A 19882-nucleotide genomic window follows, 5' to 3' on the forward strand; every position below is an offset into this window, starting at 1 on the left:
TTCCCCACTGCTGCTACAAGGAAGTGGGATTCATGAAGCTGGGCCCCTTCACTACCCCCTGGTTCTACAACTCCGCCTGGGAGGAGGGACTCACAGGGTGGCAGCCAGCAGACCACATCCTGGAGGTGTCAGGCTGGGGCATTGGGATCCTCAGTGACAGGAGGATTTTTAATTTTTAATTCAATGCATTCCCAGTTCCTCCCAACCAGGATCAGCATCTGATGTTAGAGAGAAGGTTCAGAGAGCCAACTTGCCTAAAATCACCACCTCTAAGAAGTAGGATCAGGAAAGAGACCCTGTCCCGGTTCCCAGCCTCAACCCTTTCCCCTCGGCATAGTTAGCTTTTCTCAGCACTCAACCGTGTGCCAGACGCAGGATTCACTGCTTTCAGGCTTAAGTCTTACCTAATCCTCACACCAGTTTTAGCAAATGCACTATCGTGAGCTCTACTTTGCAAATGAGAAATGGATGCTCAGAGAGTCCATGTAACTTGTGCAAGGTCACACACCCGGTCAGCAGCAGGGTTAGGATTCCAGCTGAGGTCTGGCTAATTATTAAAAGCTCCTGGGAGACAAATATACTCACAGATACCCCAAGTTTGGGAATTCTGCCAATATCGGTCTTTTGTATTATCTGTATTATCTCCAACTACATCATAATGTTGTAAGATTTCTTCTTTCAAGTCCCAAAATGCTCAGTTAAACTCAGTTCAGTGTTTCTGAAAGGCTGTCCTCAGGACCAGGCTCTGCCAGGGACAGCAGCTAAGGCAGCAAGAGGGAAAATTCCAACCATTTGCATCAAATTTTCAATGTACAGAACATTTTCAAGAACATTACCTGCTTTGGGGAAAATAGTTGTCAGTGTGCACGTTTGCCTGAACCTGGTGAAAGAGGAAAGTGAAAAAGTTGGCTTAAAGCTCAACATTCAAAAAACTAAGATCATGGCATCTGGTCCCATCACTTCATGGAAAATAGATGGGGAAACAATGGAAACAGTGACAGACTTTATTTTCTTGGGCTCCAAAACCACTGCAGATGGTGACTGCAGCCATGAAATTAAAAGATGCTTGCTCCTTGGAAGAAAAACCATGACCAACCTAGACAGCATATTAAAAAGCAGAGACATTACTTTGCCGACAAAGGTCCATGTAGTCAAACCTATGGTTTTTCCAGTGGTCATATATGAATGTGAGAGTTGGACTATGAAGAAAGCTGAGCACCGAAGAATTGATGCTTTTGAACTGTGGTGTTGGAGAAGACTCTAGAGAGTCCTCTGGACAACAAGGAGATCAAACCAGTCAATCTTAAAGTAAATCAGTCCTGAATATTCATTGGAAGGACTGATGCTGAAGCTGAAGCTCCAATACTTTGGCCACCTGATGCGAAGAACTGACTCATTTGAAAAGACCCTGATGCTGGGAATGATTGAAGCAGGAGGAGAAGGGGACAACAGAGGATGAGATGGTTGGATGGTGTCACCGATTCGATGGACATGAGTTTGAGCAAGCTCTGGGAGTTGGTGAAGGACAAGGAAGCCTGGCGTGCTGCAGTCCATGGGGTCACAAAGAGTTAGATATGACTGAGTGACTGAACTGACTGATTGCTGATGGGTGCTGAGGGTTGGGACACACACGAGTGCTCTTTGGGACCCCAGAGCCTGGCATGGGGCAGGGCCAGAACAGAAGTTCCAAAAATATATGATGAATGAATGAATGATGGAATGAGTGGATGGGTGGAAGGGTGGGAGGAAGGACGGACGGATGGAATTCTGGATTCTTCTTGCTGGATTCTGGATCTTATCCTCTACATTCTCTATTCAGCCAATTGGTCTAACTATTGATTAGCTTACTCTTTTCATTTTAATTCAATGTGGTGTTCATTGGGACCTAGACTGAAGGCAATAAGAGAAGTGGGGGCAGAGGATGAGATGGTTAGATAGCATCACCGATTCAATGGACATGAATTTGAACCAACTCCGGGAGATAGTGGAGGACAGAAGAGCCTGGCAGGCTACAGTCCATAGGGTTGCATACTGTTGGACACGACTCAGTGATTGAACAACAACAACCACAAACCAGGCTCTAGGTGGCTGCTGGGGACACAAAGATGGCAGAACTGTGGTCCCTGACCTGAAGGAGCCCCAGTCTAGCAGAGGGGAAAGGGCTAATACACATTCTTTCAACCAACAAACTTTTATGGAGTGCCTCCCCTGAACAAAACTTGGGCTGAGTGATGCTAAGGAAACAGAAAAAAATGAATGAATCAGAGTGCTTCCTATCCTTTAAGGGCTCAGATAGTCCAAGATGGATGCCAATCATTAAGGTGAAAATGACAGTGTGATGTAAACGTCTCAGAGCATGGACTCTGGAACCAGGTTACCTAGGCTCAAATCCCAGCTCAGCCACTTACTAGGTGGGTGACCTTGAGCAATTTACTTTACCTTTCTGTGCCTCAGTTTCCTTGTCTATAAAATGGGGATAAACTTTTACCTGCCTCTGGTGGTTTGGAGGAGTAAACAATGAGATCACACTTTCCTACCAGTTATGAGCTGACCTCAATGACTCATCTATTGCCCTGGAGGCTGGCCGATCTCTCTGGGACAAGGACTAAGATTCATTCATCTTTGACATAGGGCTTGACGCAGGAGGTGCTCAATAAACAGTTATTGAGTGGATGAGTGGTCCTAGCGCAAAACTTTTAACATTGTTAAGTGAACGAATGAATAGATGGATGAGGGATCCAGTTCACTTTAGCAGGAGGCATCTGGAAGAGGACACAGGGAGAAGACAGACAAGAGGTCAAATTCTGGGAGGTCAGTGGGCTGTTGACCTCGTTCTCTTGTATATTCATTCATTCACACATTCAGACAGTCAATGCCAGTTAGCGAAGCCAGGCCTTCTGTGGTCCCTGCCCTCAGTGATCTGGTCAGATGGGGCGTAGCTGATGCCCTTCTCCAACACCCTCTCTCTTTTCTTTGCTTTTTCTTCCTTTCCTTCCTCTCTGCTCTTTCCATCCTCTCTTTCTTCTTTCCTCCCCCAAACATCATTTGATTCCTACTCTAAGTCAGATCCTATGCCAGCTCTGAGGAAACCAAGGGCGGAAAAGATAAGGTGTCTGGGCTTCAAAGGGACTTGGGAAGGAGCCAGACCCGTTGAACTTTCCTTTCTACTGTATAGTGACTCTTCTCTGGGAGGTTTGGGCAAAGTGTTTGAGGGGCATTTCATGGAGCAGGAGGAAGAAGAGCCTGGGGGTGGGGGATGAGACTCCCTTGTCCATCCATCAGCCCACGAGAAGCAGTTCTACATTTTCTAGGGCCCGATACCTGGGAGAGCTGTTTAACCCAATAGGTGTTCCAGACACAGAGCCCAGGGCTTAGGAAAATGTTTGCAAGCTGGAAAAACAAAATGCATTACCTTCAAAACCAGAAAAATGTCAAAACGGCTCGAAGTTTAAATTAAAGGTCTTCAGACTGTAACATTATGACAACTTTATTAATTTTTATATTTAGCAGTCATGAAAATGACAATACGTTTGCAAACAGTTGTTACTTTGATTTTGATATTTGCCAAGAATTCCTGCAGAGGCAATTCAAGTGTGAGAAACGGGAGCCTTTTATAAATTGGATGAATTGTTCCTGTCTGGTTGATTTCAAAAGCAAAATGACAATTCTGTCAGCTCTTTTTCATAGCAAAGTGAAGAAATTACATTGTGGTTGGGAGGAGGGTGCACTTCCGTAAGTCTACCATTGTGTTAGGCAGGGTTTGGGGAGGGGGTGCCTGGGGGTGAAACCTGGGAGCTGAGTGGGAACCCTGAGCCTCAGCCAGCCCTACCCCTGCCTCTGTGCAGCCTCAACCCCACACTTGCCCTCTCTGGTCTCGGTAGCCTGGATGACCTTCTAGAATCTTTCTTGTCAGGAAGCTGAGCTGTGTTCAGAAAAAGATACCAGCTCAGAGCTTAAGGTCTGAGTCAGTGGGACCAGGAAGCTGCCCTGGCTGAGGATTAGCTGTCATGCCAGGGGTAGGATGTCCTAGGCTTAGGACAGCTAATCCTTCATGCTTCATTGGAAAATTTCAATGAGAAATTCATCTCACGACCCTCGTGGCTGGCGTCTTTGGCCCTGAAAAGCAAATATCTTCTGTGCAAGGAAATTCCTTGTTCCCGGAGAGGGACGAAGTGATGGGACACACAGGAGGAGCTGTCATCACTTCTGTCTCCAGGATGGCCTGGATGCACCTGCCTGGACCTCAGATGGCCTCTGAGGGAACCAGCCTCCCAACCCATTGCCTGTGCCCTTTGCTCTCCAGGGTTTGGAGAGTGGGCAGAAAGGGGCACTGTTGCACCCCACGTTGTGCTGGCCCTGGACTGGCATCTTCTTGTTGCACCGACACAGCAGCTTGGAGAAATATTGAGCCTGGCATTAGCTCCCAGAGCAGAGGTGCAACAGGCTCAGAGGAGCCCATCAATGAGGGGAGAAGCCCCCGGCCAGCCAAGTCCACGTTCTTGCCACTATACATACCAGTGGTCACTGGAAAAGGGAGGGACAAGAGAGAAGGGAAGGGTGGGTTCTAATGCAGCAGGATTGCCCAGTGTCTGGGGAGAGGCAGATGTGCATGGAAAATACTTGAAAACAGAGCAACATGCTGTCCCTCAGGGAAGTCACCCGTGGGCAGGGTGAATGATCTGTGTGTTATAATAACAGCAACAACAACATGTCAGGGAACACGTGTTCATCAGCCATGATCACAAGGTATTGTTATGACACAGGGAACACATCAGGGAACAAAACAGACAAGATCCCTGCCTCATGGGGCTCCCATTCCAGCAGATGAAGAAGAAAGCACATCTTTAGGGACTGTGTGTCCAGGTTTATACATGTTAAATGTGTATCTTTTAGACCAGTTCAATGATGTAGGTATACCCTTTGTGCCCACTTTACAGGTGAGTAAATTGAGTCCCTGAAAGAGAAAGATCATAAGGCTAGTAAGTAGCAGAGCCAAGATTTGAGCCCAGGCCTATCGTACTTTTAAGAACTGCACACACTGCCCCTTGTTGCCCTCACTATTCTCTTGGGCTCCTAAATACTGCATCAAATCATCACTCACTACTGTTTATTGCAATAATAGTAATGATGACGGGCTTCCCTGGTGGCTGAGTGGTAAAGAACCCCCCTCCCAATGCAGGAGATGTGGGTTCGATCCCTGGGTTGGGAGAAGGAAATGACAACCCATTCTGGTATTCTTGTCTGGGAAATCCTATGGACAGAAGAGCCCTGCAGGCTACAGTCCGTGGGGTTGCAAAAGAATTGGACATGACTTAGGAACCAAACAACAACAAAGTAATGATGACATTCACTATTATTCATGGAGTATCTTCTCTAGTCAGGGCTAGGCTGGGTTCTCTACTGACATGTCCTCACTTAGTTCCCCCGCTGCTCTACTAAGGTAGAGGATATTCTAGTTCTTGTTTTACAAAAAAAAAAACTCCAGAGCTACCAACAGCTCATGCAACTCAATATCAAAGCAACAAACAATCCAATGAAAAAATGGGCAGGGCACCTAAATAGACATTTCTCCAGAGAAGACATATGGATGGCCATAAGGCATGTGAAAAAGTATTTGATATCACTAATTATTAGAGAACTACAAACCAAGATTGCAATGAGGTAACACCTCACACTGGTTAGAATGACCACCATCAAAAAAATCTACAAACAATAATTGCTGGAGAGGGGGTGTAGAAAAGGATATTCTCCTACACTCTTGGTGGGCTGTAAGTTGGTGGTTGGTACAGGCCCTATGGACTACAGTACGGCGGTTCCTTAAAAAACTAAAAATAGAGTAACCATAAGACCCCAAAATTCCACTCTTGGGCACATACCTGGAGAAAACCATAATTCCAAAAGACACATACACCCCAGTGTTCACTGCAGCACTATTTACAATAACCAGGACATGGGGACAACTTCAATGTCTATCAACAGAGGAATGGATAAAGAATATGCAGTACATAAATACAATGGAATATTACTCAGGCCAAAAGAAAGGAAATTGTGCCATTTGCAGAGACCTGGATGGACTTAGAGATCGTCAAACAGAGTGAAGTAAGTCAGAAAGAGAAAAACAAACATTGTATATTAGTGCATACATGTGGACTCTAGAAAAATGGTGCAGATGAACCTATTTGCAAAGCAGAAATAGACACAGATGTAGAGGGCAACGTGTGGTTACCAAGGGGGGAAGAGGTGGGTGGGATGGACTAGGAGACTGGGTTGACATATGTACAATACTAGGTATATAAAACTAACGAGGGACTTCCCTGGTGGTCCAGTAGTTAAGACTCCACGCTTCCAGCACAGGGGGTGAGGGTTTGATATCCGATCCAGGAACTAACCTGCAGCAAAAATAAATAAATAAAATTAAATAGATAACTAACGAGAACCTATTGTATAGCACAGGGGATAAAAAGAAGAAGGTACAGTCTGCTTGTAAGACATATACTAAGCTAACCTGAAAAAGGCATTCCAATATATGTTAGGTGCAGACAAATACTATTTGATTCCACTTATACAAGGTGCCTAGAATAGTCAACTTCATAGAGTTAGAAAATACATAGGTAGATGCCAGGAGTAAGATTGAGGGCAGGAGGAGAAAGGGACAACAGAGGATGAGATGGTTGGATGGCATCACCAACTCAATGGACATGAATTTAAGCAAACTTGGGGGAGATAGCAAAGGATAGAGAAGCCTGGTGTGCTGCAGTGTATGGGATCACAAAGAGTCAGATAAGACTGACCTGAACAGAGGGGCTGGGAGAAGGAATAGGGAGTTAGCGTTTAATGGGAAGAGAGTTTCAGTTTAGGAAGGAGACAGATGATGGTGAGAGTTGTACAATAATGTGAATGTACTTAGTGCCACTGAACTGTACAGTTAAATGTGTTTAAAATAGTACGTTTTATATTCTAGTCAAAGCTATGGCTTTTTCAGTAGTCATGTATGGATGTGAGAGTTAGACTATGAAGAAAGCTGAGCACCGAAGAATTGATGCTTTTGAACTGTGGAGTTGGAGAAGACTCTTGAGAGTCCCTTGGACTGCAAGGCGATCCAACCAGTCCATCCTAAAGGAGATCAGTCCTGAGTATTCACTGGAAGGACTGATATTGAAGCTGAAACTCCAATACTTTGGCCACCTGATGCGAAGAATTGACTCATTGGAAAAGACCCTGATGGTGGGAAAGATTGAAGGCAGGAGAAGGGGACAACAGAGGATGAGATGGTTGGATGGCATCACTGACGCGATGAACATGGGTTTGAGCAAGCTCCAGGAGTTGGTGATGGACAGGGAAGCCTGGCGTGTTGCAGCCCATGGGGTCGCAAAGAGTCGGACACAACTGAGCGACTGAACTAAACTGAACTGATGATATGTGACTTTTCCTGCAATAAAATTGTTTAAAAAAAGAATTACAGTTTATATCTGCCACCACCACTACCAACAAAAACAGAGCTCAGAGACGTTAGGGCACTTGTCTTCTGTCACACAGCCAGCAAGGAAAAGGCTGGGATGCACCCAAGGATGACTCTGAAAGCAAGCTTATTGTGCTGTTATAAATAAAATGCAGGTATTTCTAAATACGTACACTTTAATCAGCAATAAAGAAAAATGCTTCAGCAGGCTGTAATACATAATTGTTGAGCATCTGTGTGTCAGGTCCTGGGGATGATGCCCTGTGGTCCTGGTCCTCATGGCCTCAAAGAGTGGGCAGTTATCATTGTGCCCAAGGAGCGGATGGGATGCCTGCAAAGCAAGAGTGCCAGGTGCGCCATCTGGTGGGAATGTGGCAACGTAGCCCCAGAGGTTCCCGATCCTCTCTCATAGCCCTGAAGTGTCAGCTGTCTAGCAAAGAACCACTGTTCGTTTTGCAGTTACAGGACATGGAGATCACGGGAGAAAATGAACGTCTTGGGTACAGTCACAAAGCAGGTTATTAACAGAACCAAGAGTGGAACTCAGATCAGGGTCTCCTTCTTCCTCCAGCACCAGGCAAGTCCCAGGGTCCCACACTCCATGAGCATGTGGTGACACTGGCTGCAGGGACCTCAGAGATGACCTGGTCCTACATCGGCAAACATGCAGTGTCTCCACTCTTTCCTCTTGAATTTATGGAAGACATCACTAATCAATCCTTCCCTCCAAGCCTAGGAGCTTCCTGGCAGGGCATCTTGGCAGAAAGCTCCACCCAGGCCCTACAGTCAATCAGGGTCCTATTTAAGACTCCTCAACTTGGCGCCAGAAGATGAGAAACCAACTGTGCCAAGGGCTATATATTAGCACCCAAGGGTGCCAGAATTTGCAGACACAGGTAGATCTGAGCCCATTTAAGCTCATTTAGTCTTTACTGCAAACAAAAAGAAAAAATGCAGTCGCAACTGATTAAGCATAATGGCTACTTAATCTACCCACTACAGCCTCTCCATAACCCTGTGCAGCGGGCTCACAAACAGATGAGAAACCTGAGGTGGAGGGGAGTGCAGTGACCACAAGCAACAGTTGTAGTCATCAACATCACTGTTGTAACCGTGTTATCAGGGGCCTACACACATTATCCCACCTCTTCCTCACGGCACTCCTGGGAGGAGAAGCCCATAGTTAGTCCCATTTCACACTTAGGGACCTGAGGCTCAGGGAGATGAAGCTCCTTGTCCAGGCCACACAGCCAGCAACAGGCAAAAAGAGGATTTGAACCCAGTCTGCCCAACCCCAGAGTTGGGGTATTGTAATTTCCATTTTGCTTTTAAACTGTGATGTTGGAAAAGACTCTTGAGAGTCCCTTGGACTGCAAGGAGATCAAACTAGTCAATCCTAAAGGAAATCAACCCTGAATATTCATTGGAAGGGCTGATGCTAAGGCTGAAGCTGCAGTACTTTGTCCACCTGATGTGAAGAATTGACTCTGGAAAAGACTTGATGCTGGGAAAGATAGAGAGCAGGAGGAGAGGGGGAAACAAAGGATGAGATGGTTGGATGGCATCACTGACTCGATGGACATTAGTTTGAGCAAGCTCTGGGAGTTGGTGATGGACAGGTAAGCCTGGTGTGCTGCAGTCCATGGGGTCGCAAAGAGTCGGACACAACTGAGCGACTGAACTGAACTGAATTTCCATTTTGCCACTAGGCATGGAATTGTTTTGCCATTTTACAATGAAGCAGCTGAAGCCTGGGGTCAGTATCAAGTCCGAGCTCACTACATCACATTTGGTCCTTTGGGCTGTGTTCCTGAGTCAGGAAATCTCTCTTCACAAGATTTCGGCACAGCCCTCAGCTCTGTGTCCACAACAAAGGATAGAGGAAACCAGTGTTTGCAGAACTGAGCACAGACAGCCTGGGAGGTGAGTCTGCTGATCAGTCCAAGGCTCGGCTGGATGGGGTCCACCATGTCCCAGATCCAGGCTTGGGCATCTGCCCTGTGCTCTGATGATGGGACCACAGTCAGCATGAGGAACACTAGCTCCCCAAGCCTCTGGCCCTACCCCTACTTTGTCCTGGCTGTGGTCATGTCAAGGACAGGGTTACAGGTCCCTGCTGAGGTGCAGGTGGGTAAATGGAGGAGGCTGACCCTGGGTGACTTGAAGCTCTCTACCAGTGCTCCCAGCCTAATGCCACGTGGACACCCATCCATGCTTCCCAGACTGAGTGTTCTGGGTTGACATAGGCCGAATGCACCAGGCATTACAACCAACTCAAACAGTCAGAGTCAAGGAATAAACAGGGTATTCAAGTGCAACTTTCCTGCCCCACCAACTGGCCTCGATGTGATCTGAGTGAAAGTCCTTCCCTGAGAATGAAAATGCTAGGTTCCTGTCCTTGTGAGACCTGGGCCAGTCACCTCTCTTTCCTAAACAGCAGTTTCCTAAACTGGAAAATGGGGTTTCCCAAACCTCCTTAGGGGGTTGTCATGAGCACCAATGGTGAAAGTAGACCTGCAGGGTCAAGTCCAGGGCCAGGCACTGGGTTCTGGATTCTGGGGCCAAAGAGTGCGACTCGCTGCTGCCCCTAGAGGCTGAGAGTGGGAACAGCCAATCTCCGTGGGAGAGGATGCAGAATTGGGTGAGCTCCCCAGCTCTGACCCTTCCCGTCGAGAAAGTCATCTTCCCCTTCTGAGTCTCATGTTCCTCAGTCAAGAAATGAGGGCAGTAACACCCCTGCCTGGTTGCTGATGAGGTGAAACCAGATGAAGCAAGATAAGCACCTAGGGTTGTGCGGCCATGTCTAGGCAGAGGTGGGGTTCCTGAGGATGGTGTGGGGGTCACAGCTCTTAGAACTCAAGGTTAAAAGTAACTTTGAGCCACCTTAGTCCAGTTGCTCCCTTTTCTGGCCACCTGTACTTGTACTTGTGTACTTGTTTTAGTCACTCAGTCATGTCCGACTCTTTTTGACGCCATGGGGTGTAGCCCGGAAGGCTCCTCTGTCCATGGAATTCTCCAAGCAAGATTGCTAGAGTGGGTTGCCATTCCCCTCTCCAGGGAAACTTCCCAACCCAGGGATAGAATCTGGGTCTCCTGCACTGCAGGTGGATTCTTTACCATGAGAGCCACCTGGGGAGTCCTGGGAAGGGTGGTGAGGGTCATGTCTAGGCAGAGTGGGGTTCCAGAGAATGGCGTGAGGGGTCACAGCAATTAGAACTCAAGGTCAAAAGTACCGTTGAGCCACCCTAGTTCAGTTACTTCCTTTTCTGGCCAGCCATCCCGGAGCCCCTGACCCTGAATATTTAGGAGGGAGCTCAGGCATCTATAGTTTAAACAAACTTTAGATAATTTTATTTAATCTTTTGTTTTAAAAAGGTATTACCAAGCAGAAAATTTCAACAAACCTAAAAGATATCAAATGGAAGAGGAGAATAAATTTTGTTAATTCACATGGAGGTTTGGATGCATCCTTCTCCTTCTCTGGACCATAAGCTCCCTAGTCTTCCCAGCAAGGAGGTTAAGTGGAACTCCAAGCTCTCCTGTGGCTTTGATGTCTTTTATGTTTCTGATGTGGTTAGTTGACCCTGGGGTTGTCATCTAAAGGGAGGAGGTGATGTAAGTCTTAATGTGTTGTGTCAGGACTTAAATGTGTTAAGTCAGGACTTACTGTGAGTTTGAATAGCAGGACCAAATTCACACTGGCTTCAAGAGCAGAGTTCTATAAAGAGGGAATGGTCTGTGCAGAGGGCCAAGGCAGCAATGATATTGGTATTTTTCTGGAAAAGAAGGAAGACAGTAGGGCCATGGAGAGAGAGGTAGGTGAGTTCGGGGTGGCAGTGAGTAGATGACACAGGGGCCATGATGGAGACTTTGGTTTTAGGTGAGAGCTTTAACTTCTGGCAGCTGCACTGAGAGTAGAGGGGTTGGGGACAAGTGTGCAGAGGGATACTTCATATATGGGGATATATACAGAGGCAGACTATATTCACTCTCAGGATAAACTCTACTGACTCAGTGGAGTGGGCAGATGGGGAGGGTGGTTCCTGAGCAACCTGTCATTGCAAACATTTTTCCTAAGACTGGTTCCACTGGGAGGAATGTTATGAAGAGCGCTCAGAAACAAGAGAAGGTTTGGGAAAAATGACCTCACTGGTTACTGACACTGATGCTCTGGGCTGCAAGTCTAGCCCCATCTCTGTCCATGTCTTACAGGCTGGCTGCTTTCCCTCTCTGAGCTGAGTTTCCAAATGCTGATAAAATTAAGCTGGATGATCACTATGGATCCTTCTACCAGAATAGTCTCCGATTCATCCATTCTCAGTTTTTAACCCCAGCCCCCCACCTGCATGGCCACCATCTTGGTAGCTGGAGGCTCCATGAGAACCTGTTCTTAGTCTTGGCAAAAAGTCCTCTCCATATCCATCCAATTCAAGCATCCTGGGTGACTTTTGCTTTGGAAGTCTCTCTGTTCACTCTGGATGGCTCTGGATCCAGAGCCTGATTCTGGGGGCAGCTTCCCACCCCATCGCCACCAATATAAGTTAAGGGCCATCACCACCCAGCAGAATTCCAGGAGACCATGCAGAGGAGTAAGGATTTTATAAGTATTTTTCTTCACACCTGTGAATGGTGGGTTTCCCTGTTAATGTCACTCGACATGGAGGCCTACAGAAGGCTTTGGGGACAAGAGGCATAGGGATGAAAATGAAAGAGTTAGTCCCTCAGTCATGCTCTACTCTTTGGGACCCCATGGCCAGTAGCCCACCAGGCTGCTCTATCCATGGATTTCTCCAGGCAAGAATACTGCAGCGGTTTGCCATTTCCTTCTCCAGGGGATCTTCCTGACCCAGGGATCAAATCCAGGTCTCCTGCATTGCAGTCTTTGCCATCTGAGCCTCCAGGGAAGCCCTTTAGAAGGTTCTGGGGGCAGGAGGCAGAGGGGTGGGCCACTTGAATTAGCTAATATTTTAAATAGAGCAAATTAAGAAATAGATTTAATTAGAAGAAATGTCAAATTGATGACAAATGCAGCATCATGATGAGGTGCCCATTTATTTGTTCATACTTTAATTCAGCAAACTTTATTTTGTTGTACTGTATTAGGTACAGGTTTTCTACAATGAGTTGGGAATTCAACCATGAAATAAGTCACAGTCCCTACTCTAAAGAATTCACAGCCTTGTGGGAAAGGGAGCAAAGTTGTCACTAATTGGTACCCAGGGCTCTGAGCAGTGAATGAAGGCAGCAAGATGATGGAGTGGGGCCCCCTAACCTAGATTCTGGGGAGAGATCTAGAGGACATGATGTCCTACTGAATCTGGAAAATCAGTAAGAAGTGACTCAGCTAAAAATGAAAAGAAGAGGAAAATGTTCCAGGAAGAGGAACCAGCATGTGCAAAGGACCTTTAGTAAAGAGAATGACCTGGAGTCAAGCGTGACTTATCACATAGCAGTGCCTTCATTCACTGGTTGTTTTTCTCTGGACAAGAAAGTTTCTCTAGCTTTTTGACCTGAATTGCCCATCTGTAAGAGAGGAGGTATCTCCTATCTTTCCTATCTTCAAGGAATGTTGAGTGTAAGAGTGATAGGTGCTCATCCAAGATCCCGTTTCCCTATGGGTAATTCTCACTCCTGTTCCTCCCATGACTGTCCAGGTGTCAGGACAAGATGTGTCAACTTTGGAAACTTGTTCTCTTTTGTGGCCTGCTTGCCAGGACCTCAGTGTCTCTGCTTGACAATCTTGCAAGGATGTTCTGAGGAAGCTGAAATCTGGTCTTGAGAAAGGACTTGATGACCTTGAGGGTACACTTGAAAGTGAGTCAACACTAGGATGACCAGTGGCCCCTGTGAGCTTGCTTCCCAATTACTATGCCCGTATTACCAAAGGCTGCCAGCAGGGGCTGTTACTTATGGGTGGTTTACTGAGAGAGGTGACTGATTCCTGGTTCATTTGTTTATTACTTTTCTGCTGCTGCTGCTGCTAAGTCGCTTCAGTTGTGTTCGACTCTGTGCAACCTCACAGACAGCAGCCCACCAGGCTCCCCCGTCCCTGGGATTCTCCAGGCAAGAACACTGGAGTGGGTTGCCATTTCCTTCTCCAATGCATGAAAGTGAAAAGTGAAAGTGAAGTCTCTCAGTCGTGTCTGACTCTAAGCGACCCCATGGACTGCAGCCTACCAGGCTCCTCCGTCCATGGGATTTTCCAGGTAAGAGTACTGGAGTGGGGTGCCATTGCCTTCTCTGGAAGAAATCTCTAGTCTTTCACATTCTATTGTTTTCCTCTATTTCTTTGCACTGATCACTGAGGAAGGCTTTCTTATCTCTCCTTGCTAGTCTTTGGAACTCTGAATTCAAATGGGCATATCTTTCCTCTTCTCCCTTGCTTTTCGCTTCTCTTCTTTTCACACCTATTTGTAAGGCCTCCTCAGACAGCCATTTTGCTTTTTCGCATTTCTTTTTCTTGGAGACGGTCTTGATCCCTGTTTCCTGTACGATGTCATGAACCTCCGTCTGTAGTTGATCAGGTCCTCTGTCTATCAGATCTAGTCCCTTAAATCTATTTCCTACTTCCACTGTACAATCATAAGGGATTTGATTTAGGTCATACCTGAATGGTCTAGTGGTTTTCCCTACTTTCTTCAATTTAAGTCTGAGTTTGGCAATAAGGAGTTCATGATCTGATCCACAGTCAGCTCCCAGTCTTGTTTTTGCTGACTGTGTAGAGCTTCTCCATCTTTGGCTGCAAGAATATAATCAATCTGATTTCCGTGTTGACCATCTGGTGATGTCCATGTGTAGAGTCTTCTCTTTTGTTGTTGGAAGAGAGTGTTTGCTATGACCATTGCATTCTCTTGGCAAAACTCTATTAGCCTTTGCCCTGCTTCATTCTGTACTTCAGGGCCAAATTTGCCTGTTACTCCAGGTGTTTCTTGAGTTCCTACTTTTGCATTCCAGTCCCCTATACTGAAAAGAATATCTTTTTTGGATATTAGTTCTAAAAGGTCTTGTAGGTCTTCGTTAGTCAGCTTCAAATCCTGCCATTCAAATCCACAGTAAGTCCTGACAACATGTTTGTAGACTCATGTCTTTCTCCTCCATTCTGACGTCTATTCTAGGGCCACACAACCACATTGGAAACATAACAGACGTCAAAGGCACAGGAGAGCTTAGAGGTCATCATTTTAACCACTTTGCTTAAAAGTCTAGGGAGACTGACCCAGAGAGGGAGAAGAACTCATCTCTGGCCACGTGTGACTTGAACGCTACTTATGTTATACTTTCTATTTGCATATGTTAGGTTTCTTAAAATTATCTACTTGAGCAATAGTATTAGTCACTCAGTCATGTCTGACTGTCAGTGACCTCATGGACTTTGTAGCCCACCAGGCTCCTCTGTCTATGGGATTTCCCAAGCAAGAATACTGGAGTGGTTTGCCATTCCCTCCTCCAGGAGATCTTTACAACCCAGGAACCCGGGTCTCCTGCACTGCAGGCAGATTCTTTGCCATCTGAGCCACCAGAGAAGCCATTTTACAACAAAGATTAAACAGCATTAACAATAACTTTGCTTAAACTGTAGATGCCTGAACCCCTTCCTTGATACTTAGGGTCAGGTGTTCCCGGATAGGCTGGCACCGGAGTGTCTGGCCAGAAATGGAAACAACTGGACCAGATGGCCCAAAGGTATTTTCTACCTTGAGTTCTAAGAGCTGTGACACCGCCCCCACCTCCATGCCATCCTCTAGAACCCCAACTCTGCCTAGACTTGACCCTCACAACCCTACATCTTATCCTGTTTCATTTCAACAGGAACCAGGCAGGGGGTGTTACTGCCCTCATTTCTTGGTGTGATGCTCAGAAGGGGAGGATGACTTGCTCAAGGTTGAACAGATGGGAAGGGGCAGATCTGGAAAGTGCTCCCAGTTCTGCATCCTCTCCCATCCAGATTGGCTATTCCAGCTCACAGGCTCTGGAAGCAACAGTGAGTCACAGTCATTGACCCCAGTCCAGCACCCAGGAGAGGGGAGCAAATGGCTGGCCCAGGGCTTGGCACTGTGTGTCCACTTTCACCAGTGGTGCTCATGACAGCTCACTAAGGAAGCATTGAAAACCCCCCTTTTTCACTTGAGGAAACTCAGGTCAGGGAAGGGAGGTGAATGGCCCAGGGACCCAGCTTTGAGTCCGAAGGGAAGGACCTTTCGCCCAGATCACATTGAGGCCATGGTAGGGCAGGAGTGTCCTTGGACTTGAATATATTATTTATTCCTTGACATGTGCTGTTTGAGTTGGTTGTTATGACTGGTGCATTGGGCTCCTGGCAATCTGAAACACCCGGTCAAGGAAGCCCAGATGGGTGCCCACTTGGCATCAGGTTGGGAGCACCAGTAGAGAGCTCCAGGTGATCCAGGGTCAGTTTCCTCCAGTCCCCATCCTGCATCTCATTAGGAACCTGATGAACATAGCCAGGACAAAGTAGGGGCAGAGCTGGAGGCTTCAGGAACTTGCTTTCCTCACCCTAACTGTAGTCCCACCATCAGAGCACAGAGCAGAGAGAAGGTGGCAGCCCAGGTGCCCAAGCCTGGGGCTGGGACATGGAGGACCACATCCAGCAGAGCCTTGGACCTATCAGCAGACCACCCTTCACACTATCTGTGCCAAGTTCTGCAAACATCTGTGGTCCCTCTTCCCCTGGTTGTGGGCACAGAGCTGAGGCACGTGCCAAAATCTTGTCAACAGAATTTTTCTCGCCTGAGGACCACAGGCCAGAAGATTAAGAGTGATGTAGTGAACGCAGACCCATTGTTGGCCCCAGGCTTCAGCTGTCCCATTGTAAAATGGGTAAACAACCTGGTACCTGGATCCTCACGGCAAAATGGAGATTAAAAGGGTACAGAGGGATTGGTGGGCAGATCAGCTCTGGGGTCAGACAGATGGGGCTTGAATTTTCTCTTTTCCTGTTGCTGGCTATGCGGGCTGGACAAGGGACTTCATCTCCGAGTCTTGGGTCCCTTCTGTGTGAAATGAGACTAAGTATGGGACTCTCCTCCTAAGTGTGCTGTGAGAATGTGGTGGGATAACGTGGGTAGGCCCCTGATACACAGTTACAACAGAAATAATGATGATTATAAATATTCCTGGTGTCTGATCACTTCACTCCCCTCCACCTCAGGTCTCCTATCTGTACATGACCACACTGCACAGGATTATGGAGAGGATAAAGTGAGTATATCAAACATCTTGTATGCTTTATGCTTAATCAGTGGCATCTATGTTTCTTATTTTGTGTGCTATAAAGACCACATGAACTAGATGGGCTCGGGCTTCCAGTACACCCATGTCTACAAATTCTGGCTCCCTTGGTGGCTGGTGTGTAGTCTTTGGGAGGTAAGTTCCCTCACTAAGCTTCAGCTTCCCATCCAGGACCATGTTAGAGACGCTTAAGAGCTATGGCCTCTAGTACACCTCAGGGATTGTAGGGACTGGATGGGGCTTTCTGGAGAGAAGCCCTCCTAGGCAGCGCTTTGGTTTGGAGGGCAGGATTGATTAGTGATGTCTGCCACAAGTTCAGGAGGGGAGAGTGGAACCAATGCATAATACAGAACCAGGTCATCTTTAATGGCCCATCCAGCTGGTGTTGGACACATGGACAGAATATGTTCATGGAGGATAGGACTCTGGGACCTGCCTGATGCTGTGAGATGGAGGAGGGACTCTGATCTAGGTTCCAGTCTCGGCTCAATTAATAACCTACTTTGTGACTCTGACTAAGATGTTCATTTTCTCCCAGGGTCTCCATTTCCTCTAACAAGAAAATGAACAGAGGTTTCCTGCTACACAGCTGAACCCTCGGGGCTTTAAGAGATGGTCAGGAACATCTGAGGGCTACTTGCTACATTCCCACAAGCTGGAGTAACGGGTATAGGGGAGAAATCTCCGGCAGCCAGGCCCATGCTCTCAGCCACTACACATACCTGTGGTCACCAGAACAGGGAGGGAGAGAGAAAGGAGGCGTGGGTTCTAATGCAGCAGAAGTGTCCAGTGTCTGGGGAGAGGCAGACGTGCATGGGAAGTACTGGAAAACAGAGCACCAGGCTCTCCCTCAAGGGAGTCATCTGTGGGCAGGGTCCCCAGTCTGTGTGCTATAAAAACAGCAACAACAACGTGTCAGGGAACATGTGTTCATCAGCCACGATCACAAGGCATTGTTATGACAGAGGGGACATGTCAGGGAACAAAACAGACAAGCCCCTTCCTTGTAGGGCGCCTACTCCAGTCGAAGAGTGAGGAGAGCACATTTCTAAGAACTGTGTGTCTGGGTTTATACATGTTAAATGTGGAGCCTTCAGATCAGTTCAGTGAGATAGGTACACACATTGTGCCCAGTTTACAGGTGAGTAAGATGAGTCTCTAGTGACTCAGATGGTAAAGAGTCCGCCTGCAATGCAGGAGATGGGTTCTATCCCAGGGTTGGGAAGATCCTCTAGAGAAGGCCATGGCAACACACCCCAGTATTCTTGCGTGGAGAATCCCCATTAACAGAGGAACCTGCTGGGCTACAGTTCATGGGGTCACAAAGAGTCAGACATGACTGAGGAACTATGTGCAAGCTGAGTCTCTGAGAGGCTAAGTCACAAGGCTATAATAAGTAATGGAGCCTAATGGGGCTCCCACTCCATTGGAAGAGCAAGAAATGCACATCTTTAGGGACTGTGTGTCCAGGTTTATACATGTTAACTTGTGTACTCTTCAGACTGGTTCAATGAGATAGTACATCCATTGTGCCCACTTAACAGGTGAGTAAGCTGAGTCTCTGAGAGGGAAAGCTCACAAGGCTAGTAAGTGGCAGAGCTAAGATTTGAACCCAGTCCCATCATACTTTCAAGAACTGCACATACTGCCCTTTGTCACTCTCCCTATTTTTCTGGGCTGCTAAATGCTGCCTTACGTAACCATTGACTACTATGTATTACAGTAATAGTAATGATGATGATCGCTATTATTCATGGAGCAACTTCCCCAGCCAGGGCTGGGCTGGGCTCTCTCCTGACATTTCCTCACTTAGTGCCTGCCCCAAGCAGCTCTTCTAAGGTAGAGGATATTCTAATTCTTATTTCACAGTTGAAAGAAAAGAAACAGAGCTCGGAGAGGTTAGGGCATTTGCCTGCTGTCACAATGCCCACAAGGAAAACGTCTGGAATGCACACCCAAGGATGACTCTAAGAGCAAGCTTATCATGCTGTTATAAACAAAATGCATGGATGTTTAAATGTGTACATTTTAATTAATCAGGATTGAAAAATGCTTTGACAGGCTATAGTAAATATTTATTGAATATCTGCTCTGTGTCAGGCCCTGTTATGTGATCTTAGCCTTTATGGCTTCAGTGTGTGTGTGTGTGTGCGTGTGTGTGTTAGTCACTCACTCGTGTCCGATTCTTTGCGACCCCATAGACTGTAGCCCATCAGGCTCCTACGTCCATGGAATTCTCCAGGCAAGAGTACTGGAATAGGTTGCCATTTCCTCGTCCAGGGGATCTTAACCTACCCAGGGATCGAACCCAGGTCTCCTGCATTGCAGGCAGATTCTTTATTGAAGAATCTGAGCAAGTCTGAGCTACTAGGGAAGCCCAAGGATTCAGAGAGAGGGCCGTTATCACTGTGTTCAAAGAGCTGGTGGGATTCCTGCAAAGCAAGAGCACAAGGGGCTCCATCTGGTGGGAGTATAGCAGGTAGCCCCAGACGTTCCTGATCACCTCTCAAAACCCCAAGGGGTCAGCTGTCTAGCAGGGAACCTCTGCTCATTTTGTAGTTAGAGGAAACAGACTCTTGGAGAAAAAGAATGTCTTTCTCAGAGTCACAAAGCAGGTGATTCACAGAGCCAAGACTGGAATCTGGTTAGGGGTCTTCTTCTCCTAGCACCAGGTAGGTTGCAGAGTCCCACCTTCCATGAACATGTGGTGTCGATGTGCTCATCGCTGGCTGGAGGGTCCCTTGGATATGACCTGATCCAACAGTAGCAAATGTGTAGTTGTTACATTCTCCCCTCCTGAACTTTTATCAGTCATCACTAATCAATCCTTCCCTCCAAGCCCAGGATCAGCCTGCGAGGACTTCTTACCAGAAAGCTCTATCCAGTCCCTATAATGAATCAGAGTTGTACTTGAGACCATAGTACTCAGTCATTGCTAACTTGGCCCCAGAAACGGAAGTAAGGCTTAATGAGGAATCACACCTTCCAAAGGCTATACATCTGCACCCAAAGGAGCCAGAATTTGTGAACACTGGTATACTGGAGACCTGAATCTATTTTATCTCATTCAGTCTTTACTCCACATAAAAATAAGAAATGCAGTAGCCATTGATTAAGCATTAAGCATATTGGATGCTTTATCTTCTCACTTAGTCCTCTCCATAACCCTCTGGG

The sequence above is a fragment of the Giraffa tippelskirchi genome, chromosome 13 (genome assembly GCF_054371585.1).
Source record: "Giraffa tippelskirchi isolate mGirTip1 chromosome 13, T2T-mGirTip1v1.2.pri, whole genome shotgun sequence".
NCBI lineage: Eukaryota > Metazoa > Chordata > Mammalia > Artiodactyla > Giraffidae > Giraffa > Giraffa tippelskirchi.